We start from the raw sequence: 5,229 nt of genomic DNA, 5'->3' as shown, positions 1-5,229 counted from the left end.
GAAGGGAAGCAGGTGTGCACCCCTAAGGAGTCTCAGAGGCAAAGCATTCCAGAGGCTTGTGGCTCAGCTGCAGAAGGCTGGGAAATAGCCACTAACATGACTTGGCTTCTTAGTTTGCCCTGTGAGCAAATGTGGCATGCACCTAAGGAGGAAAAGAAGCGGAGCCCCAAGTGACAGCAGAATGTAAACAACAGCTCAAAGTCACCCCCAAAGCATAGCTTTCAAGTGTGCACATGGGATTTTTAGCCAGAAACTGAAATCTGAGAAGCTCAAGCTTCTAGGTTGAAGGACATTTATACTTTTTATGTATATTTGTGTATGAGCATAGGCTCAAATCTTTTTCCCTTTTGTCCTGAGATTATATTTTTTAACAAGGATTGTAAAAATCTGTAGATTATCTATAAAGATTCATCTGGAGCTGACATTGCTTTTTCCTCCCTGCTTGATGCATTCCTTCATTATTTCCAGGACAGCTACTCTGAAGAAACACCCCCATCTCCACCACCACCCCATCTTTACCACCATTTCAAATGTAGGTAGAATTCTCTGAAAGAGGAATTTGTAATTGCACCTCGATTTTTTTAGTGGAGACATTAATTGAACTGAAAAGACATGAGTTAATGTGGCTTCTTAGAGTCATTAGGAATTCTGGCAGTCCTAACAGAAATGAAATGCATTGGGAAGGAAAAATTATTATGGCTCCAAAGGGCCAAAACATCTGGATGAAACAAGAAAGATGAAAAATGCACTCAACTGTATAGACATTTTGTCTTCCAAAGAACAAGCATGCTATATTTATTAATTTAGCTGCCTCAAAACCTACTTTAAAATTTGCTATAATACATAGATGTGTTAACTTTACTTAACATTTGTAAAGATTTTCAAATTTTCAAGTATGTTTTCACATATTATACTTGAACTAAATTCTCACAGTCACTCAGAGCACCATTTTTCAGGTGTTATGATAGAGGGTAGGGACATGATGCGACCTGCCCAAATTTAATTACCTGAAGCCTAGGCAAGGTCTGAGATTTCAGTTCAGGTTCTCATGCTGTAAGTCACAGGTTCTTTCAGTTATACCATATTAGCCTCATATTCGACAAAAGTGCACTAAGGCTGCCATTACCTTCCTGTGTGAGTGTGATTAAAGAAACTACACTGTATAAGACACAGTCTTTTGTGAATTGCTCTTATTTGCAGAGTTGTTTTGTTGAGAGCCTTATCTCCTCAAGTCACAGGCTCTCTGGCACCCTTGCCCCTACCAAGGTTTCTAGTTGCTTCCTGATGCTTCTCTCTCCAATAACATGGTATGTGTTTAAAATTTCTGAATATCAAAATATTCAGCAAAAGAAATGTCTTGTGTGGTGTTAGGCAGACCTGGCCTTTGCATTTATCATATAATCGTATAGTTATCATTCCTAATGAAGCAGGCATACAGACTTCATGTTTGATGTTTATCTGCCAAGTAATTTAACATGCTGCAGTTAAAAAAATGTCACAGATCATATATTTGGTTAGTGGCCTGGGAGGGAAATCAAAGTTGATCTGATCTCAGCCCCATCCTGGGGCATCCATTGCAGCCTGCAGCCGCGTGTGAAAATGTTTATTTTAAAGAGGGGAAATATGTACATGAGAATGTGGTGATACTTAATGGCTTTCCAAATCTAGAGTAAATATTTACCTAAAGAAAATTCTCCAAGACTTTAGGCAACTGTTCTTTCTGGCCGGAGCAGCACATCAAACCACAGTTACTATGGGCTGTCAGAGAATTCGCTGACCAGCTTTGGCAAGTTCATGCTCCTTGTTGAATCCACACTGACACCCTCTATACTGGTATTCTCCAGACTCTCCTCCCTCTCCTTTACAAACTTAGAGAATTATGATAAGAATCTTAGTTATATGAAATGTGGCCAACCAGGTCCAGGGACAATGCAACATAGGATTTTTCCAATCTTCTCCTCTCTTTCTTCATCCTGGCTGCTATTTTTGACACTGAGAAGGCCAAGAGATTGTGGCTGGTAAAGATATGAAATTATACGAACTGTGTTCCTATATAAGCTGAGAGATTTTCTAAGCAAAGTTGATGTTTTGTTTGTTGAATCATTTATTCATTCAACAAACATTTGTCTGATTATTATATAATGCCAGCTGTCCTAAGCACAGAAAGTTTGTCTACCTGCACCTAACCACCCCACAGACCTAAACTGAGCAAGCTAATCATAGCCTAGGAAGGCAAATAAATATGTAAATTAAACAGCTATACTAGAGTTTGATGGGGATGTGATCCGGGGATGTGCTAGGCATTTTTTTTTTTTTTTCAGGAACTGATATTTATTATCAAAGTCCTATTCGGTGTCAATAAGATGTCACAACTACAAAAAAAAAAAAAAAAAAAAAAAAATTGTGCACATTGCAGTCCCAATGCAAACAGTCAAATGGAAACACAGTCATTTAAAAAGTAATTCAAATTACCCCAAAAAGCAACTAAATTTCTCAAACATCTTTATATACCCAGCCAACAAATTAAAATGGTTAATAAGAAAAAACACAAATTCAGAGGTCTGGTATTGATGTTTAAAAAAGCAAGTGCTTAAGGATTTCTATCAATTGGAACATCAGTCTCTCTGTCACTCAGCTTCATCCCATTCATCATCCCTCAGGCTCTCTCAGCCACCTCTGGCGACTCAAACTTAACTACACCACACCTCTTGGACTAATCAATCTCCATCTTGATGTCGGCATACAGCATGTGGCCACATTCATTGAATTTGTATTTTAACATTTTCCATGTAAAATCAAATGGAAGATTTCTCACAAATATCTGGCAGGCTTTCCTGGTCACCCCAGGAGCATGGGCTCCAGCTCTGCCAAAGGAACCATCAGAGCTTCCTCCAAAATTGCCACACTCCATCTCGATGGCACCGTCAAAGCTGGCGCCATTGCTGCCACCCATAGCTAGGCCCATGCGCTTGATGCTGGCACCCAGAGCAGGGCCCAGAGCAGGGCCCATGGCTCCAGACCCATGTGCTCCAGGTTGTTGGTGCCCAGTTGCTCCAGGCCATGGGCCATGTGATCCATCATAGGGCCCATGCACTCGAGGTCAGCCTCCACACCGGCAGGCATCAGATGCTCCATGCTCAGGCCCATGCACTCGATGGCAGGGCCCATACACTCCACACCTGAGCCCATGCGCTCAGTGGTCTGGACCACACAGTCAATGGGCCCATCCATATGTTCAAGGCTGAAGTCCGTGCCAGCTCCCATGCACTACACAATGTAGCCGATGCGCTCCATGGTCTGGCCAATGTGCTCGATGCTGGAGGCCATGTGCTTCAGTGAGCCCATGTGGTCCATGACCAGGCCCATGTGCTCAATCTCAGAGCCCACATGCTCCATGCTGGCGCCCCCAATACTGTCGATGCCGGGGCCCATCCTCTCAATGCCAGGGACACTGCCTCCACCTCTACCTCTTCCCTCCCTTGCAATGATCTCTCCTCTCTTTAACGCATTACTTAGGATTTCGTTTATCCTGCCCATGTTCATCCCAGATCCAAATCGACCCATGTTTTCCATACTACCACCAAAGAGCCCTCCATGCCTCCCATTTTATTTATTCCAAATCCTATGCCTTCCATTACTATTCCTGCAGTTCTTATGTTTCCCATTCTGAAGTCCTTATTCAGGTGATTGGCATCAGTAGGCTACCTTCTTGGTCCTAACCTTATGCCAGTGCCACCAAATCCATGGGGAAGTTGTTGGGGATGTTCAGGAGGGAAAACATTTCCCTTTGGTAAGTCTCTTTCATTCATTTTCACAGGCATTGGTCTGTCAAATAGCAGCTGGCCACTAAACATAGATAGAGCTTGCACAGCTTGAGTGGACTGTTCAAAAGTAACAGTGCCTATTCCATGATTTTTTTCCATCTTTTTCCTCGAGAATGTCTGCTTGGACCACCACACTAGCCATACTAAATACTTCCTTCAACTTCTTCCAGCCAACTTTGTAATCATGATTTGCAACAAATACTGTACTTCGAAGTCTTCCAGCCTGTAATGCATCGGCAATCTCATTTGGGATGTTAGGATTATTTAGGATCCTGGGTGGAATATTAATCATTGCTCTCCTGGCATGTTCACCATCAGGATTTTCTTTGACTCTCAGGGGTCTTCTACTTAGACTGTGCTTGTTTAGAACTTCAGCAGCTTTTTTTCATGCTCTCTTCCATCTTGAATTCAACAACAGAACATCTCCTTGACTTTCCTTCACCGTCCATTAGGAGCTCCAGGTATGTAACCTCACCAACTTTTTCTTAACCAGATATTTAAGTGACTGCCATTTCACATCAATAGTTATGTTTGTAACCAAGGCTGTGTAACTTTTAGTATGGCTCAAAGCGATTGCCTCCTCTTTTCATGTTTTTCTCTTTCTGAGTAGGCCGTTCCCTTCACCCGTGGGTCTCGCAGCCCCGTTGCCGCTGGACACCACGGACGCGCCGCCCTTCTCCATTTTGGGGTCCATTGCGGCCAGCTCGGCTGCCGCTTCGACCCTTGCCACCCTTTTCTCCGCATCTGGGCTTTGTGTGGGGCATTATTAAATCATGTAGGAGGGAAATCTAACCTAGGCAGAGGGGAGCAGGCAAGTCATCTTGGAAGAGAGAACTCATCACTCTTAATGTGGGGCTTCTAACCGCCATGCCTGTGCTTTAAGCTCCTCTCGCCGAGTCTCACAATTCTCTCTTTTCCTGTTCCACCCTCAGCTCACTGTGCTGAGTCCTGCTGCTCTCGCTCCTGCCCACAGAGGTGCAATGCCTGGAACTGTCACTGCCGAGCCTGGTTGAGGGAGCTGTCATTCTGACCCTGACTCACGTGCTAGCGCTGTGACCGCTGGGGCTGACCGAAGGCGCCACCTCTAGTTCAGATGTGCCATCTAGCACCTGCCTCGGTGCTGAATAAAGGCTGCTCAAACCATTTGCTTCTCTCCTAAGCCTGCTGTAACCTTAACTCCAAATGACGGGCTTTCAGCCTGCCCGTGCTGCAGTCTATTGCATACACAACAAATCAGAGAAGCTGTGTGCTCTAGTTTTCTCACGGAGGAAATAGCTCTTAAAATTTTTCAGCTACACATTCATTCCCTGTCTGTAGGTTCCAATGGTCCATCTGGGCAGTGGAATCTCCTCCAGCTGTAGTCTGGAGAAAAACCAATAAATAAAAACTTAACTTCTAACCCTGA

General features: G+C 43.8%; 1 pseudogene; it reads right to left on the bottom strand.

Annotated features, from left to right (window-relative positions):
- Positions 1–2,590: 2,590 nt before the first annotated feature.
- On the bottom strand, positions 2,591–4,849 carry LOC119540582 (annotated as a pseudogene).
- Between the last annotated feature and the right edge of the window lie 380 nt (positions 4,850–5,229).

Source organism: Choloepus didactylus, chromosome 7 (genome assembly GCF_015220235.1).
Source record: "Choloepus didactylus isolate mChoDid1 chromosome 7, mChoDid1.pri, whole genome shotgun sequence".
Lineage (NCBI taxonomy): Eukaryota > Metazoa > Chordata > Mammalia > Pilosa > Megalonychidae > Choloepus > Choloepus didactylus.
The sequence above is the reverse complement of the archived record's forward strand: the minus strand, read 5'-3'. Positions and strand labels throughout refer to the sequence as shown.